The sequence below is a fragment of the Carassius gibelio genome, chromosome A15, assembly GCF_023724105.1.
Source record: "Carassius gibelio isolate Cgi1373 ecotype wild population from Czech Republic chromosome A15, carGib1.2-hapl.c, whole genome shotgun sequence".
NCBI lineage: Eukaryota > Metazoa > Chordata > Actinopteri > Cypriniformes > Cyprinidae > Carassius > Carassius gibelio.
The window spans coordinates 5,150,500-5,165,049 of NC_068385.1; positions in this window are offsets into that span (position 1 = coordinate 5,150,500).

The window sequence follows — 14,550 nt, forward strand, 5'->3', positions numbered from 1 at the left end:
TTAAACAAGATAATTCACAATGTCTATATGTTCATGGAGGTAAATGGTCCAGGTCTCTGTGCTGCTGCAGGGAGCTCGTATGGGTCGATATTTTTGATGCCTGAGAGCTTCTGCAAATACCGCTGTTGTGCGCGTGGTGTGAGCTTGTTCCTGTAAGGTCCCCTTTCTTTCACCTTATCTTTTTGCATTGCTTTACTTTCTTCCTTTTGTTTAGTCACGCCTCAGTCAAGTTCTGAAGGCGTTGCCCCTGGCAACCGATAGCGTGTCCTTCCATCATGGCCGACCGGCTCAGACCCCTCCCAAATCAACCCAAATTTGGCACGTGACTCCTCACTCTCAATATGGAATACAAGCTGTACATGATACTTAATGTAAGCTCGCTGATTGTGCCCAAAAGCATGATCAATTTAAGTCCACATTTCAACAAGAAACTATGTGCTTCTAACCACGGCTCAATAGATGTACTTCTAACCATGTAAGTTTGCAATGTTGTTTGCAAATGTTTATTGGAACTATTTGGTTTTAGCCAAATCTCTGAACTATGCCAGTTATGACTGAACTTGTAACAATAGTTGGCAAACAATGCCTTTGGGAAATGTTTGGGAAAGACCAGGATTGGAATCCTCTGTCTTAAGAGAAGTTTATTGAGTTTAATAAATGTTTTTCTTGATCTAGTGGTGAGAACTCCATTGAGAGCAAAAAGATTTAGAAAGTCCCTATAGGGTGACATTTCTGCTGATTTAAATTATTTTCACTTTGCATTAAAATGTTATTATTATTATTATTATTATTATTTGTTAAACAATAGTTTTTTTTGTTTTTTTTTTCAACTTTTATTTCAAGGGCAAACCCAGGAACATTATTGGACTTATGCTTTTTCAATTGCTTTTACAAGGTAAAATAATCTGTTTTCCTCACTTCTATTGTACCTATAGTGGATGCAACTGAGAAGGGTATACATCATGATAGCTGTCACTGATTTTGTAAACTGCCCCTATTATAATACTAATAAAAAGTGTAATATTTTGAAGCCATATTGACTTTATTTGAACAATGTTTTTAAATAACCTCAAAAAAAAGTCAATGCAATAGATCCTGATAAACCACATTTTAATAATTATTTCTTTTTTATCTTTATCTAAAAACAATGGCAAGCACTGGCAAATTGGAGTTTGATATCCACTGCAATATCTTGCTCAGTGTGAAGCTACAGCTAGTCAGTTTTTTCTTTCCATACTGTCATTTTTGCTGTTTGCTGAAACAGGTGCTGGTCATATAATTACAATATCATCAAAAAGTTGATTTATTTCACTAATTCCATTCAAAAAGTCTTGTATATTATATTATTAAGTCTTGAATCTTGTATATTATATTCATTCATTACACACAGGTATATTTCAAATGTTTATTCTTTTAATTTTGATGATTATAACTGACAACTAAAGAAAATCCCAAATTCAGTATCTCAGAAAATTGTAATATTGTGAAAAGGTTCAATATTGAAAACACCTGGTGCCACACTCAACCTCAGCATTGTGGAAAAGTATTAAAGCTCAGACACGTTTATGTAATGTTTATATATTTCTAAATTTCTTAAATGACTATAATCATGACTAATAATTGTTATTGTATTTTTTTTAGCAAAATAATTGGAAATATTGATTTAACCATTATTGTTCAGCCCTTGCTTATTTTACCATGACATGACATGAGAGGAACTGACTTCAAAAAATGAAGCCATGACCAGTTAGTTGAAACAATAGTGGCCCAACAAAGGGAAGAAAATTATGGAAAAGGACACTTTTTATCTAATGCAATTCAGACATTTTCAAAATACGTTTTGGAGCCACTGTATGATATTATGTAACAATTTGAATGTTTTTTGTGAATTATAGAAAAGCCACAGGAGCCCAGCATCAGTATTTATGGAGGTGAAAAGATGGGTGACGCCATCACAGTAGAATGTTCAACTTTCCACACGTGTCCATACAGAAAACCAGCAATCACTCTGAGCGGTGTAGAAGGAACTGATCAAACAAAGGATGAACATATTAAAAACGGCCTGTGGAAAAGAACTCTGACACGCACAGGTGTCTTAAAGGCAGAAAGCGTGACTATTCATTGTTCAGTAACACATTATGGTGGCATAACAGTGACAACTGAAGAAGTCAAAATGTGAGTAAACTAATATGAAATGCTTTGTGTTATGTTAGTTATAAGTTCACTTTAAACAGTTGGACCTATTACAAGTTTTCAGTTCAATTTCAGGTGTTCATTATAAAATAATGACTGAGCCTGAACTGGCAGATGTCACAGAGGGCATCACAAAGAACTAAATTTGTAACGTCCACCATTCTTGCCAGAAAGAGAATCCAACCATCACATGGAACTATGAGATCATGCAGGTCAAAACGGGGAACAAAACACTTTTAGGTTTAGATCGGATCACCTACTTTAACATAACTTTTCTGGGTGCAAAAGAAGACCATGGGAAGAAGTTGAAATATATTGCATATTTTACTGGAGGAAACATTACTATATCTGTTGTTTTACATGTACAACGTCAGTAATGTTTTAGCTTCATGTATGATATGTGCAGAGGCAACCTTTCCAATTCGGAGGCAGCACTTTCTATCTATCTTTTTAAACAGAACTATTTTAACAATCATGGACAAAAACAGTGTTCCTCTCTTAGCCCCTCAGCTCTAAGACAGTGTGATGACCTGTCCTTGAGAGCAATGAAATAAAAAATAGAGAATAATGATTAGATTTTTTTTTTTTTTTTGAGCACAGGTGGACTCCCATTCTGATGTAAGGCCCATTTTAAGTGAAATGGCTGAGAAATAGCAAAGGCCCCTGGATCGCTCAACACGTTCTAAACTGCCATCAGGCAGTGAAGCCACCAGAAGTCACAGCTAAAACAATGACCTCAAATCACCCGATGTGAAGCAAATCAGTCAAACGGGATTAGTTTTTATGTTATGTCAATGTGAATTAATGTTTACTTCAGATGTTATGTGCGGTGTTCACGGTCTTTTGGGGCAGGATAAGCGATATATTTAAACCGTTTAGGTGGATGTCTGCAGCGCACTGACGACACATGTAACAATCCTACACAAAATATAGCTTATTTCTTTATGAACATGATTATTCAGGAATTATTAAACATGAACATTTTAGTATCAGTAATGAATTTTAATTAATATATTACAATAAATAATACAATAGCCTCTATTAATATTGCTCTATAATGAAATGAAAACCTTAACTTACTATCTTAGGAATAAAACTTTCTTTTTCTATAGGAGTGGTCAAATAGAAACTGTACTTCATGATACTGTATGTGAGAGATATGACTAATAATCCTTTTATAATTATATCATCATAGGGGCTCAAGGTGTTGGATTTTGGCCATATATTGTAGTATCTTCCCTTGTCTTCATCCTTATTTGTGTAATTACTGGAGTCTTCATATATAAAAGGCGACACAGGTTTGTATGTTTTTTGGCTTCTATTTATGCTTTAGAAAAACAACAAAAATATCAAACACATCCTGTATTGAGCATTTATCAGATCATCCCAAATCTGGGTCAGACGATCTTGAGACAGTTCTGGTCAAAAATGAGTAATTTCAGACCAAGACCATAACATCAATGATCCCAAACAGAAAGGGAAGCTGTATGTATGTAATGTACCATACTGTATGCATATAACATGATATAAAAGGGCCACAAACACAATCTGAACAGAGGTATGAAAGATAATTACACAAAATGCGATATTTACCTCATGGGGGTCGTTTCATGTTTAATCATTAAATAATATAATTCTTTTTTTATTTGATTATAATTTTTTTTTTCCTTTTCTTTTTTGCAGGCACCAATCCGACAGAACATGTGCAAATATGACAGCAGAATACAAGTGAATACTATTTTTTTCTTAATAGTAAGAATACATTAGAATTTCATTACATATTTCCACCAAAAAAAAAAAAAAAAACACTTGATAAGTAACATTAATATTTAAATATACAGGTGAACATTGATTCAGTTATTGACTGTGACAGGCCATCATTTTGATATCTGCTGATGTAATGAGACAGAGACGTTCGGATCCGTATGCAGAACTTTAATTATGAGAATAGTCAGACAGGCAATGATCAGTAACGGCATCAGGTACGTTAGGGATAACCAGAATCGATAACAGAAACAAACAGATGTCGGGGCAGGCAGCAGAGAATCAGAGTAGGTATAAACAATCCAAAGGTCAGGTACAGAAGGAACAAACACAAGGAAAAATGCTCTGAAATGTCAGACTGGCTAAACAAGACTTCACAATGTGGCTGTGTGTGAGTGCTGCTTATATGTGTGTAAATGAGGTGCAGGTGTGGCAAGGAAGTTGGCTGCTGAATGAGGTGCAGGTGTGGCAAGGTGATTGTGATGCAGAGACTCATGGGAGATGTAGTTCGGGTGCGGTGCAACAGTATGAGAGGTGCTAGTGTCCAAGTGATGATATGGTGACATCTGGTGGTTGATGGGTGGAATGGTACTGAGTGGAGTGCCTTCTACTAAAGTTTGTGGGCACTCCAGCTAATGATCGTGACAGCTGACACATTTGACAAATGTTTTACAGTTGTTTTTGCATACTGAAGTAAAATTCACAGTTTCACTCATTCTTTCTTCTACACACCAATCATCGATAAACCTTCTCTCTTTACAGGTCAAACAACATTTGCATTGTGTCAGGAAACATGCCTTTATCCAAGCGTTTTATGGTGTCAACCAAAGAGGTACAGAATATTTGAACCACAAATGTCTAAATTAATTAAACAATGTGTTATACAGCAAAATAATAATATTCAATATACAGAATGATAAACATAATACAAATTCTGATGCTACTTCAAGATTCCTTTTTCTTTAGTGTGTTATGTAGCTGCAAGTTATATAGCTCAGTCTCTTCGGCTGACTGAAATCTGCCGAAAATGCCCTCAATGGATTCTCCCTCAAATCTCTATTTGAAAATATTTACACAATTTTGACCAAACTTAAACGCAAAGAAACATTAAAACATAAAAATATTTTATTACACCAAATACACAAAACAATGATCTTTGAAAATAGAATCATATGACACCTTTAACTTAACAGCTGCCATGATAAATGCAGATATACTGTAAATGTGATTTTAGGGTTAATCATACTCAGTGAGTGCATTATTTATTTTTACAATCATTTCATTAAAATGTGGAAAACATTCAATATTCTGGAATAAGTTGTTGTCTGACCTCTGTGTTATTTTTTTTACATTAAGGTTGATTATGAGGCTGTTTACAACAACATGGGCAAGCGCAGCATGTATTAAAATGCCTGATGATGATGAACAAAACAAACTATGCTCAGCATAATGCACTGTAAAAAATTATTTAGCAGTTTAGTTGTTTCAATGAATTTTTTTATGTTGACACAACTTGCAGTTACTGAATTTGTTCATTCAACTAAAAATTTTAAGTTTTCAGTGTCTCAACTAGTTTGAAAGTTGACTGAACTAGGTTATTTGTCCTTATAACTTAAAAAAATTTGTTGACTCAATTCAATAGCAATATCACATTCACAACATCACTTATCGCGAGATCTCGTCATTCTTGTGAATGCTGTTGAAGACAGAAGAAGGTCGTCAGCCATTCTAGTCAGTTTCTCCTCAAAGTTTGGACATTTGACTAAAATACAACTTTGGTAAGTAAACTATTCGTATTTACTGGCTTAATGTGTAAAATTACATTTGTTGTCTCAGAAGAGTAAGTATGGTTATAGAGTGGTATATTCTGTATGTAAATTACTGTATGTAAATGTTCGTTTCGCGGCACTCTGAAGCCTCAAAATACAGGCAGTTCCACAGTATTTTCCTTATAAATATTAAAACATATATTCTCCCATGCGGGACAGTGGAGCTGAACTTATGTGGAGAACGATAAAAATACAATTTGAATGTATTATTTGAGCCCAGGGCTGCGTTAGAGACCGTGCAAACAGAGCGCGAAAGCTCAACGCGGATCACTGTATGGATTAAGAACGGCGGGAATTTAAAAAAAAGGAGCTGCTCTAAACCTGACAGCGTAAGACATCCGTCAGAATATACATCGATGAAAAATTAGGGGAAAAAGAGATTCCTACTCGAACTGTGTCTTTTCTCCATGTTATAAAGGAAACGAATGAGCAGCACAGATGAGCACCTCCCTCAGAGTTCTTCTGGAGCGCGTATCTTAACGTTACATTTGATATCGCTGACAAAAGCTTAGTTCTGATGATTTTTTTTACAGTCTACGGTTCAGATGAAGTTCTGAAGGTAGTGTTACAAACTCTTCTTTCAGTTTTCTGAAGTAACGTTAGTCATTCAAGTGCCTCACTAGAACCTAGAACCCAGTGTAATACTGCGTGAATATCTGTTTTTATACAGTCTATGGTGAATATACGGTCATAAGTAAATTGCATACGTTCAAATATATATATTTTAGAATAAAAGCATATATCTTGTATAAATAGAGATACAATAACGATCGACACAAATGTGTTAAATTTCCTTTTATTGTGTTATAATTCTGTGTTGTGTCATTTAAAAGCATCGTCTGGATGGTATAGTTTGTCTTTGGCATTTAATACAAACTTGTCAATACATTTGACTCTCTGTAAAGATTTATTTATATGTATGTTTATTATTTTACAGTGTTTTAACATGTTTTTGTATTTTTCATGTTTATGATATTTTGGGATGACTGAAGATTCAGAGCAGAATTCAATAATCCTGTGGATGGACCACAGCAAGTCCATTTGCAGTTAACCATCAAAATGATATGCAGACATAATGGAAATGGCATTTACACAGCAGAGCTTGGACGAAGTTGTAAGTAAATTTATTTATTTATAAATGCACATTATTCGGAGTCTATATGCTTTACGTTTGTAAGGCCCTGTTTAATGCATCCATTTGTTTTTATTATAGCACACAGGCTCTGCGCAGGAATTCATCAAGGACATAACTGCTGGGATTACGCTTGTGGATGACCAATCTGAGCACCATCAGTCTGCAGTGATGTGGTCCAGGTAATACTGGGACTGGGACTAACAGAAATAAACTAATTCAGGTTCAAAACAACTTGAGGTTTAGTAAATGACAACTTCCTTTCTTTTTCTTTTTTGGGTGAACCCTTTACGAAAATGTAGATATTTGCATTGGAAAACAGCTTCAAAATTTAGAAAACAATTTGACATTATTTTCCCTTCAGTTTTATTCCGTGAATTTTCTATAATTGGTATTTAAAGTGTTGAATTTATCTTCATAAAACCACCAGAAACCCTGTTTATGGACATAGCCATTCTTTATTATTTTGCTGAGTACTGTTTTGAATCCTGAAAAATGTTCAGTTCTAGCATATTGGCCATTAGCAACTTTGCTTAAAGGATTATTTCACCAAAAAATTTAAATTAGGCCATGTTTTACTCATTCAAAGGCATCCTATGTGTATATGATTTTCTTCTTTCAGACAAATCTGATCTGAGTTGAATTAAACATTGTCCTGGCTCTTCCAAGTTATTTAATGGCAGCAGACAGGTGTGTTTTTTTCTCAGCAGTCCAAAAATAGTCAAATAAAATGCACCCATCCATCAATAAAACGTGTCTCACATGGCTCTGGGGGGTGAATAAAGGCTTCCTGTAGCAAATCGATGCGCTTTTGTAAGAAAAATATCCATATTTAAAAAGTTGTAAACACTTTTTTTCTCTTCCACTGACTATCATACCTGCAAGCCTAATTTTGTGATTCTACTTCGTGATTGGCGTATTGTTGTCTCTCCTCCGCTCTTCCGTGTTCGTCACTAATCATCGGTGCATGCATGACCCCTATGTCCTATTTTCATCCACCCGGAATGGCTCTCACGAAAGTGAGAGAAAAGTGTTTAAATATGTTTTGAATAACATTTTAAATATGTATATTTTTTTTACAAAAACACATGGATTCGCTACAGGAGGCCCTTATTCACCTCTCAGAGCCATGTGAGGTACTTTTTATTATGAATTGATGCACATTATTTGACTACTTTTGGACTGTTGAAAAAAACACCCACCTATTGCCATAAATATTTTTTTATATAATCCGACTGGATTTGTCTGAAAGAAGAAAGAAATACACACTAACGATGCCATGAGGGTGAGTAAAACATACATGGGTTAACCAACCCTTTAAGAGTCATGCTTTACTCTGAACATGCAGTGCAACAGACTATTATTTAAAAGGAATACCCATTTACACCAATATATTTTCTGATCATTGTATAAATGGTGTGACAGATTAGACACTTAGAATTGGATTAAGAAAAAAACCTGAATGTTGTATTGGTTTGTCACATTTTATGTCATTCAGAAATCATGTAGAATACCAGTGAAGAAAATAATTTCCCCCCATTTTTAGTATAGTTGTTTCTGGGGGTGTATTTTACACTTATCTTCCCATGGGATTTTAAACTCTTTGTGTTCAGCAGAACAAAGAAATTTGTACAGGCTTTTAACAGTTTAATACAGGAAGTTATTTTGAATGGTTCTAAACGAAACCGTTGAGGAGCACCATTTACTTTTGACTTTCATTTTTGGTTAAATGTTTCAAAATATCTTCCACTTGAAGGTGAATTACACTTTGCATTAATTGGTAGCTGTGCTTTTAACACACAACTTTAATAGTGTATGTACATATGTGTGTTCATTTGTTTATAAATCTATTAAGTAATGTAATATTTTTTTTCTTTTCCCAGCCATCCAGTGACATTAAGGATGTTGAGAAAGAAATTGAAGAGGGCATTCTGATTGTAACTGAGGAGCAGCAATGTGATGTGCTTCCCAAGGAATAACCAACATTGGTCTCATTTGGACATCCTGTCATCACTGACATCTCCCATGTCCCCAAGGCATTTGGACTCCTAATGGGTCTGTATGCAGTGAACATCCACTACCTCCAGCGCATTAAATACACCATCGAGGCTCTGCAAAAACTTGTGAAGACCAGCTGCTCCCACCATGTGCTCGCTACAGCGGCAGGAAATGTAGGTGTGGAGGAGTGAATGTCCAGCGCTCTCTCCACCCTCAACACCACAAATAAGGTGTCCTTGAGCAAGGCACAACTTCTCCCTGGGTGCTGCAGCATAAATGGCTGCCCACTGCTCTGGGTGTGTGTTCACGGTGTGTGTTCACTGCTGTGTGTGCACTTTGGATGGGTTAAATGAAGAGCACAAATGTATGTCATGTCACTTTCACTTTTCAGTGTTCATGATGTGTCCATCGGCTCCACAGCACTCTTTCTTAAAAAGTAGTGTTTTTTTTGGTTTTTTGTTTTTTAATAAGGAAAGGTTCTTTTGTGCCTTTCACTACATTTTAGAATGTACATTAAAGTTTATCATGTCATAACTTGGAATATGCATTTTCTCATGTAAACAAATGTTGTTTCCCCTCTCATTTTCTTAAACAGTATGTACACATTTTCAGTATGTAGCATTATGATGGGGTACGAGTTTGGAAACTTTCAAGATCCTTCTGATGTTAACACCTCTGTCTGGTCATGTTGTGCTGTGAAATTTAGAATCTGACTGTTTAGATCTTTGTGCTTCCATTAATTCCATTTATATCTTATTATACAGAAGTACGGTACACTAATTTTTTGTAACTAATTGTGATGTTATATAAATATATCTTGGTTTCTCATTTTGACCATGACTTGCATTATGGTGGGGGGAGTGCATGTGAACTTGTGCGGGGTTAATAATCAGAGTTCAACCTTCTGATTTTCATATTGAGTTATGAAATTAAAAACAATCCCTGTGGTTTTGATCTGATGAATTGAAATGCAACTATTTGTTTCTCAATCCCATGCCAATGTTATTTATTATACATCACACTTTCAAGTGTCAGTTCAGATCTTTAGACGTGTGTTTTTATATTTTGCTTTTTTTTGTTTTGTTTATCAATTATCAGTTGATGTGTTGACGGCAAATTGCTTGTTCAATTTAAATGTGAATGAAAGTGTTGTCTCTATCATTAAATAAATTACATAAAAAAAAGTGTTTTGTCATCTTTATTTAAACATTTAAGGCAGTGGGGTAAAATTTGTTTATGATTATTGATCGAAGTAAAAAAAAAAAAATCCCTGTTGACACAACATGATTTAGTTGACTGGACTAGAAAATATTAGTCAAGTCAACTTAAAGAATTTTGTTACCTGGACTAACTCCACTCTAATTTGAAGTTGTTTAAACAAGTTTTTTTTTGTCAAGATAACAAAAAAATTTTAGGCAGCGGGGTAACAAAATATTTTTAGTTGACTCAACAAATTATTTTTTACAGTGTGTATGCTTTAAGAAATATATAAGTATGTAGCAGGTATTGACTTTATCAATGCTTTCCAGTATGTTTGTGTGGGAACATAAAGGTTAAAGAGATGGCTCTTCAATCTAGATTAAAAAATGTATATGATGTTTATTGGCAGCCAGTGCAGTTTTTACTGAACCAGGCTTTTTTTATATGACCATAAGTCTAGCTTCTGCATTTCGGATGAGCTGGAGTCTGTTTATTAAGAACAACCACTCAGTAAAGCATTACAATAATCTAGCCTTGAAATCATGAATTCACTTTTTGGCATTTGACATTGAGAGCATTATTTAGAGATTTTGTAAGATGGAAAAATTATTGCATTTACAATCACTGTAAAGCTGCTTTGAAACAATCTGTATTGAATGATGTGCTATATTGATAAAGGTGACTTCACTTTTGATTATTATGTGTTTTATGTATGGACTTTCATTTTAGAGGTATTGCATGTATCACAGGACAGTTTTGAATTAATTTGAAGATATATTTGGAAATCTAAACTATTTATTAGAAGCATTTATCTTAAAGTCAATCTCTCAACAGACGAAGCATCTGGAGCCAATTTTCTAGGTAATGCATAAAAAAGTTTTGAGTTTATTCCCTATGCTTTATAATTAAATAATAAAATCATCCAATTTGATAACCTTTTCCCCCCAATCCCCCAGAACCAATGCAAATCTGAGAGCAGAATACAAGTCTGTATTTTATTCTTATGTTTTCATACATTGCTTCCGTGCATTTTCTAATTAAAATACATTAAATTGACCCCCCCCCCCCCCCCACCACACACACACACACACACACACACACACATCTCCCTCTCAAAGCCTAAACTCTTTACAAGCCATTCAATCTGTGAGCAGAGTGTCATAATAAAAGTTCCTGTGCTACTTGCTGATTCCTTTGCATTGATAAATGCAGAAATCTATGTGTTGTTGTTTTTTTCCACCATGCACCTCAGCAAAGCAAAATCCTACTTAGTAAGTGTTTTATTTATTTCTAGCATTACTTTATTAAACTGTGGAAAACATAGGCCTATTTAGATGTTGTGGTTTAAAATGCTAATAAGTTATTGACACCTCTGAGTCCCTATTTTTTCTTGATATATTACATTAAGTATTATCATTATGAGGCTGATTATGCCCACATGGATGATCTCAATGTGTAATTAAATATATATATATATATATATATATATATATATATATATATATATATATATATATATATATATATATATATATATATATATATATATATATTTTTTTTTTTTTTTTTTACTTTCATGCTCAAAATAAATACATACAGTATATTGCATACTATCAGAAACATAGTCTGAGTCTGTAGCCTGTATTGATTTTATTAATGTTGTTGTCTCTGCTGCCATTTATCAACACTTCCCAGCATGTTTGTGAGAACATAAGTATAAATAAATATGACATTACAAATTCCCATCCAGTTTAGCACCTCGATTTATATATTAATCCATCTATCACCCATAACTAATTTGCATTTGTTCCACACATTAATAGACCAAAATGCGTGGTAGGTGTTAATGACATCAGTATCATTTCATAACTGCTCACTTTCCATTGCAGTCATAGACAGTCCTCTATAGCAACCAACACTGCTTGTTTTAGGCTTACATTTAGGCTTTTAAATGAATTTGCCAGAGAAGAAACACCACGTGTCAGTCACATTCAACACATTTCCCAACAGATCATCAAAATAGCTTTCTTCCCCAAAATATTTTTAATTGACCATGATAATACACAAAGTACTTTTTAACATAAAATGCAAACTAAATGCAAACTGAAACTAAATCTGCAAGAAAAACCTCAGGATTGTTGAAATGTAATAAAGCTCAGACACATGCTTGTGTGAAAGTGCAATAAAAAAATTTTATTTAAAAAATGACTATAATCAGGATTAATATATGTTTATTGACATTTTTGTGCAAAATAATTGGGAATATAGATTCAACCATTATTGTGCAGCCCTTGCTTATTTTGCCATGACAGGAAATGAGAGGAACTGACTTCATACACGCACATAAACAAAAAAAGACCTCATGACCAGTTGGTTAAAACTATTTAAAAAGTGGCTCAGAAAAGAGAAGTTGATTCTGAGAAAACCTCTATTACTATATTTGTTTGCAGATGCCACTTTTTATCTAATGCAATTCAGAAATTTTCCAAATTCATTTTGAAGCCATTGTAGTTATCAAGGTGATATGATGTAATAATTTGAATATTTTTGTGAATTATAGAAAGGCCACAGCAGCCCAGCATCAGTATTTCTGAAGGTGAATGCAGAAACCTCAACTCTTGAGTGTTTAGGAACACATCATAGTGGCAAAGCAGTGATAGCTTCACAAGACAAAAGTGTCAATGTGAGTAACAGCATGCTTTATGTGCCATTTGCTAAATGTGTACTTAAGTTGGGCCTATTACAAGATTTCAGTTCAATTTCAGGTGTTCATCATAACATAATGATTGAGATTACATATAAGTCTAAACCTATTAGCAAATGGGTAATGCTTTCAATGCTGATTGTAACAAGTTATATTTTCACCCTTGTCCCTCTGGGATATTCCCTATTATTCTGTACTGACTCCTTGATCTATGCTGTCACTGTTAGGAAGACAAAATGCTAATTTATCTCCATATGTATGTGTAAACTTGCCATTTAATGCTATAATATGTCATTTTAAATAACTATGATATATTTGTTAAATGTCTGTTTTGTGACAATATAAGACAATTCATAACATCTTTAAAAGAAAAAATAGAATAGATACACTAGCAGGTTACAGACAGACTTAATGTAGTCTGACTTCACTGTTGCAAGATGTCCACATATGTGGACAGTTGGTTTAGGGTGAATTTAAACTACAATTTACTCTAAATTTATAAAATACTTACATACTTCACTGTACAATTCATTTTTTTTTTTTTTTACATCAATTGACCTCCTTGTATAAAAGTTTTTCACAGATAGGCCTGGGGAAATTTAGCACATGTCTATCGCTATCAACGTTTGTCGAGCTGCTTACTGGGAATCCTCCCAAAACTTTCCATGACCCCTACGTACACTTAATTTGCTTTTTCAGAAATAGTGGCTTTTTTTTTTTTTCTTCATTAATAATTGTTTTTACGTTGCAGTAGGGAAAAAAAATTATAATAATCTGAAAACACGCCGGTCTGCTATATTATATTATTGTGAATGTGAAATGAGGACGGCACGGTAAAAAAAACCCTATTTATTTATGAAGTAACTCTGACGTCATCAATATCATTTATTTTCTAAGCATTGCCACTTATTGGTCTAGCCCCCCTTGGCACCGGTAGAGAAAAAATTATGGGGCCGTGCCTGTAGCAATACGAGTAATTTATTCGAATTTTGTCTCATCCATGTCTCATCATTCATATTGTTACAATATGCAATACTTGTTACAATGCAATACTTAAGATACTTTTATACTATATGCATTTATCTTTGGAATTTCATATCTTTTGGGCAAGTTGGTTGAGCAAACAACTGCTCTGAAGTATTGTTCTGAATCACACACACACACACACACACACACACACACACATACAGTACATACAGTACATACATACATACATATATATATATATATATATATATATATATATATATATATATATATATATATATATTATAAGCTGATTGGTAAACATTTGTCTACTACTTTTGTACCTCACTATTAAAAATTATTCAGTCATATTATTCATATTAAATTATTTTATCTGTGAACAATTATTTGCTTATCATGTTATAACAAACGTGTGATATGATTACTTCCTGAAATCACTTAGCCTAGGAGACTGTTTTTATTTATTTATTTATTTTATTTTTTTAATTCACTGTTTTATGAAATCAATCAAATGCTCTCAGCTTGGCTGTTCCAACAATTCAGTAAAAAGCAATTGCTTTACAGTGACAAATACAAATTTGTAATGAAATTACAAAGCTATATTGCTGCATTTCACAAAGTAGTAAAGAAAAAAAATCACACCGTTTTTGTCAATTTTCCATGCAAGAATTGATCACACAAATATATGGTACATTGATACATAATAAAACAGTATTATTAAAACAACTCTATCTATCTATCTA